Genomic DNA, 6,502 nt, shown 5'->3' with positions numbered 1-6,502 from the left:
CCCAGTGTCCTTATATATAGGCACTTTTACCTTTTGGAGAGAAAGTGGGAGAATTTAAAACGGCAGTTTTGTGTTTATTTTTATTTTCTTAATAATTTCTTTATTTAAAGAATTTTATCTTTTTTTTTTTTTTACATATTTTGAAGTTTGTTTGTAAAGATTTGCACATTTCTATAATTTATTTTTCATTTTTTATATGGTATTATTATAAGCAACAAATGAAATGCATGTTATTATATTGAAATTAAAAGCAATTTATTAATGCACACATTGATTGATTTTATTTTGATACTAAAATAAAAAAACGGATTTTTAAAGATGATATTGGAAATGAGGATTTGTTTTCATATAAAGAAATGGAAATGAAGACTCACACTGTGCACACCATTAATTATAATGTATGTGCACTAGTAAGCTTGCCAATTATATGTTAATTATGAGGCAAAAAAAAAAATTTGTGAGGCGTGAAGGATATTGCTGGATTATGGAAAATATAAAACAAAAGAAATTAGTTGTTCTTTTATTATATCTATCTATCTATCGATATATCTATTTATATATATATAAAACATATTTTGATCCTATCAAAATTAATTATTTTCAAATCAAACGTTTATATCTGTTCAAAGAATGGATTATCCACCCGGCCCGATTTGGATGGGGCCTCAGACAAGGTTTGATTATAGCATTAATTCGGTCTCCATCTGATATGACAATGTGGACTCAAAGCTCCAACATTAAAAGAAACAGAAGCCCATGTTAAAATATGGCAGGCCCAAAGTCCATACTACATTTGTTTTTGTGGCAGTAAAGTCCAAACTAATTTGAATAAATCCAAGTCAAGTAAATACTGTCACGTAGTAAAAAAATAAACTCCCTACATACAAACTAATTTAGTCTATTAATTTAAAGTAATTATATGCTTGATTACAACATTTAGAATGTGCTTGGTAGGGTGGAAAAATATAAGGATGAATAAGGGAGGGTGAAAAAATGAAAAAAAAATTTTTTGATTGTGCTTGATTATAAAAAAAAGTGAAAGGAAATACAATAAAAAAGATGATATTTTTCACATTTATTCAAAAATAGAAATCATTTCAAATTGGAAAGAAAATAAAAGGGAAAATTAGAAAGATATTTTTTTGGATCTAATTGATAGGAAATGAAAATAAGAAAAAAGAAAAAAGAAGGAAAGATAAATATTTTTCACACTTACTCAAAAAAGAAATTATTGCAAATTGAAAAAAATAAAAGAAGAGGAAATGAGCAAGAGCAAGGTATAAATTGTTGCATATTTACAAGATTGTACATCACATGTAGAGTTTACATTTTCAACTTAATTTTTAAAAATTATAATGGTAGCATAATCTTTTTTATTTTTTAACTCTATCAAATAATGGTTAAAAATATATTTTAATCAAAAAATACTTTCTTTTAATTTTTGCATCTTTACTATCAAGCACACTAAGGAAAAGAAAAAAAAAATTATTTTCCATTTTACAATCTATATTTTCATGAAAGAATTTATAACTTTGCATACAACCCAATATAAATTTACAAGAAAATGAAAAAGGAAAAAAGGAACTGATGAAAAAAGAGTGGAGGCCAATCCCAAGGACATTAACAAACCATTTTTTATGTGGAACTTCATTAATTACTTGAATAACTTCTGAAATTAAGCTGTTTGTGAACAGTAAATCCACTGCCACTTCAAAGGGCACACCAATTTGCAGCATCGACCGAAAAACACCACCCATTTACTCTTTATTTTAATGCCTTGGTTGAAACTCGAATTGAAAAGCTTCCAAAGAATAATACCACCGCCACAGCCGAAAAATCATTAATAAAATAGTTGGATAACCCTCAACCTGTTATGCTTGTCAGCTTTTCTCTGCGAAATGTCGTTTGGTTTGTTTTTTTTCCATTTTTTCCCTCTATTTGACCTTTTCTTTTTTCCTTCCATATTCTGTGACACGTTAGTCAGGGACAAAATCAACTATGGGATTCACCCCACATTTCCAAAAGATACTTCTGGCAACTGCTGCCATTCAAATAGAAATTTTCATGACTGCCCCTTTTGTTCCCTTTGGGTCTGGTCCCTGCAGACGACCTAGCTTCAATATTCCCCAATTTTTTAAGGTTGTGCCTGTATTCCACTACAATCTGCTCAAAAACTTCCACCTCAAACATGTTCAACTTCAGCTTTGGGTTCATTTGATCTCTCACGAAAGCAAAACCCAGTTGGTCCCTAGGGTTAAATGCTTCCAACTCATTGAACAAAAGGCAGGAGAAAAGATTGCTTCCCAATCCATGTTTCCTCAACATTAATGCACTATCTGGTACATCTGCCGACCAAACATAAGAAAAAACAGATATATATGGTAATTCAAGAATTCTGATTGATATGGATATAACAGTAAACTTCAACATCATTGAAAGCTGCATTGCTATTCGATAGGGAAACATAACATGATAACATGCTTATTGGAACCCCATCGATTATTCATTATTGATTAAGACGTTTCTTTTGCATCTTTTTTTGGGACCATACATTTAGCTTTCTATCAAACTCCTACATCTCATAGCAAGAACATGATGTAGTAGCCGTCAAGTTGGGTCTTCTTGGTTTTAGGACAAAGTGATAAGATTTTTCTTTTTGGCCAAACAAATTGCAATAAGATTATGTGGTACATATTTTATTTTTTTAAGGTAAAACATGAGGGGAAGAAGAGAAAGAAAATACCCATACGTATAAATACTAGTAAGTAGTAAACTTATTCATGGATTTTCTTAAAGGTCAAAATTCAAAAAACTAATCCCATTGGGATCATGGACGTGCTTTCAAGGAACTTCAAAACTACGCAAGCAGTCATGATACGGTCGGTAGCTAATAATCAAAATGAAACTATAGTGCTAATTTTTTTATAATTCATGATCATTTCTAATGATCATAAACCTAATACACATTTAACAAGGGATTTGTGCGTAATTTTTTTTTATGTATTTTTGTGAATTCTACTTGTGTTGGTTGTCTTAGAAAAATAATGAATTTGTTGGTTAAATCTAAAACTAACCAAACCATTACATAAATACTATTATGAAGAAAAAAGACTATCTATAATATTCGACAGCTTAGCTTGTGTAATAAAAGCTTGATGGACAACTTTAGTGTGAGAATCTAAAAAATAAATTGTCTCTTCATTCAAACTGATCACTAGAGGAAAAGGAATATGTTCCATCTCAGTTCTGGCATCATTTTTCTGCATGGGTTTATTCAATATTATGGAAAGAAAATTTCTTTGAAATGGAAGGGAAAGATATCAATTTTCACCTTGTGTTTCTAAACAGTTTTTTTTGACAAAGCAATTCATCAATGAAAATTTATGATCACAAGAACAATTAAATAAAGTAGGAGAGAATGAGATTATTACCTGTGGTATAGGGCAGCTTATCGGAAGTCCATGGCTGCAACCCATTTTCACAGTATGTCTCCATTTGCCTGGTTAAGGCATCAACATCCAACCATTTCTTCCACCTTGCCGTCGCCATAGCTTCTTCGATGATATGAATATAATAAGGATGCTTTGAGATAGCCATGTCCGCGTTCGGTGATACAACAAGAGAATGTACCAACAACAATGGATCACCATAAGCTGAAGCTTCGCGTCTATCCAAATGCTGAATTTCGAGGTCGGAAAAAGTCGATGAACCAAGTATTTTGGTATCACCCCATTTATTGCAGGATTCTCATACAGTCTCTTGGATGAAACTCTAACGATTCTCCAGACTCCGACATTGTAGTCAGGTGAGTCTTGTGTTATTACTTGGTGAAAATAAAGCCCTTTAAGGGTTATATCATCTGGAAACATGAAGAAGCATACACTATCTATTGTTTTAGATCCAAGACCTATTGGTTGCTGGATTTTGTCATGATCATTGAAGATTGCAGATACTACAACAACTCCATTGCAGCTTTCCATGGCAATTCGATCTGAATTATACCATAAACAAATAAATTAAAGAGAATCAACCATATATGAACAAAATAGAGATAGATTGTAGCATTAGTTTGAGACAGGATTGAGGATTTTCACAAAAATGGAATGAAAATGCAAGGGCAGGTCTCAATTCAAGCTAGAAACTGAATAAAAAAAAGGATAAAGTTTTAAGCTGCTTCAATTTCATTAATTGAACTAGACAAGAAAAAAAGGGAAGAAGACGACTCCAAATAGCAAATTCTCGAGAATTCAGATAAAAACTAACCAGAATTACTAACAGGAAACTTTTTGAAAAATCCACAAGGGACTTTAATGCCATTATTGGAATGATTAAAATAAGAAATTCTCTTCTGGGTACTCAAATTTCCACCAAAAGTGTCACCTTTCCCCTGTAAATACCTCAGAGCCGGTAAAAATGCTGAAAAATTCTTACACAAATTATGGATCTCCTCCACCACCATTCCATAATCTGGTCACAAAATCCTATACCCTTTAGTACAAAATCACAAAAACAATCATCAAAACCAAAACTTAAACAAAAAAAAAAATCCATGAAGAAAAAATCTGAGATAAGCCAACATACCAGAGAGGAAGACGGGAGGAACAAGAAGAGCGGTCGGTGGGGATAGCATACTTGTGTTCTCCATAGGAAGGAGGGTAAGAAAAGAGTGGCGTTTGGATTGGATCAAAAGGAGAGGGTCTAAAGAGGCATTTGACGGAGGAGAGAGAATGGTAGAGAGCAAGGAAAAGAGTGATGAAGAGATACAACAGAAAAATACAGAGGAGTTTTGATTGGAAGAACAGAGGAGTTGTTTTGGCCGTTACCTTCCCCATAAAGCGAATACCATTTCCATGAGTTTCCTTCCTACTATATCGTTTTCCATATTGATATCATCATCCTATTCGTTTGTCATTTCCTTTTTCTGCTTTTCAACTACATTTTTTTTAAATTTTTGGGAGCAAATAATCTCATGGATTTGAGCTCATGATAAACTTATGTCTCATAAATAAAACAAAAAGAAGAGAGGGAATTGTTGTGCAATTTGCATAGTTTAATTACATTTTCTAGGACTATTTTATTTGTTACAAATGAGAAAGTCAAGGGAAAGATGAGGTTTAAACTTCGGACCTTAATTTTGTTAAAGAAGTGATAACCATTTGGTCACTCTGGTGTAGCAGGGGAGTCCCGAATTTGTATTACTTTTGGTTTGTACATTATTCTTTATGGGGAACCTCAATATGAAAGTTAAAAATCACGAGAATAAGCAGAGATTTTTAATTCAATTTGGCATCATTCAATGCCATTTTTCTTGTCTCTTTTCAACTGTTTTTAATCAATTTTTCTGACGAGTCCACCCTCCAATGGACAAGCTGATTATGAATCTCATTCTTCATTGATGGTTAAGAAAGGCTGTTTAAATTGGACTAGGAAATTTTGCTCCAGAACTGGTGCTCCTCTAATTTAATACCAAAGGACTTCGGGTGTTTGGTTGATCCAATAAGCTAAAGAAGCACTCATTTTCTACGCTTGGAAAAGCTCGTACAGTCTTTGATTCTCATCAAGTTCTGGGGAGTTTAAAACCAACTATTTCCTTTATTATTAATTACTTCAAGTTTCCAAATTTTATAGTATTATGAAGATTTAAGCTCAAGAGTAGTTGAAAATGCAGGCTTATTGTCATGTTCATTGACTTGTATATTTTAAGTTTATCGGTTCATATAATTATAATTAAATAGTATTTAGAAGGTTGAAATTCAAATAATAACATTTTTATTTTTTATTTTTAGAATGCAATTTCTTTTATTCAAAAATAATAAAAGAATAAAATTACAATATTGAAAAACTATACAAAACAGCTTAAGAAATTTAAATAAATGTATGCATTGGAGTGGGATTTGGTTTGATCAATTCCATTTGTTGAATTTGAATACATCTTATCCTTATGTGATTTTGTTACGAATCCATGCAAATCGGTTATTAATAACTTTTAGCGATATTAATAATTTCAGCTTTACAAAAGACCAATACATGAACTTAGATTTTTAAGATGATTGAACAATAGATTTTTAAGATGATTGAACAATGCCCAAAGCTTAAGTGTGTTTAAGATGATTTAACCTTATACATCATAATATATATATATATATATAAACATATATATATTATATTACAATATACATAATTATCCAATAGCAATTATTGATGTAAACACTTACATGAATAATTTTTTTTAACACGTAAGAAAATTTTTAAAATTTTTCATTATAATGATACAAAATATATTTATTAATTTTAAATTATTTATAAAAAATATATTTTAAAATTTATTAAATTATCCATAATTTTAAAATTTAATCAAAAATAAATTTAAATTTTAATAAAATTTCTTTCTCCTGTACATAACTTTATCTCAATTTAAAATCAATTTAAAATAATTTATCTTTTTTCATTTATCTGAGGTTAACATGAGTATTTAAATTTATCACAACTTTTAAAAATATTA

General features: G+C 30.5%; 1 pseudogene across 1 annotated transcript; it reads right to left on the bottom strand.

Annotated features, from left to right (window-relative positions):
- Window positions 1-1,485: 1,485 nt before the first annotated feature.
- On the bottom strand, window positions 1,486-5,343 carry LOC111274207 (alkaline ceramidase TOD1-like; annotated as a pseudogene). Its single transcript, XR_016334387.1, has 4 exons — window positions 4,574-5,343; window positions 4,264-4,467; window positions 3,432-3,991; window positions 1,486-2,345 (listed from the first exon to the last, which is right to left on the bottom strand). The product of XR_016334387.1 is annotated as an alkaline ceramidase TOD1-like (transcript).
- Window positions 5,344-6,502: the final 1,159 nt, after the last annotated feature.

The sequence above is a fragment of the Durio zibethinus genome, chromosome 26 (assembly GCF_047325235.1).
Source record: "Durio zibethinus cultivar Kanyao isolate XHJ-2024 chromosome 26, ASM4732523v1, whole genome shotgun sequence".
NCBI lineage: Eukaryota > Viridiplantae > Streptophyta > Magnoliopsida > Malvales > Malvaceae > Durio > Durio zibethinus.
This window is presented reverse-complemented; position numbering and strand designations above follow the sequence as displayed.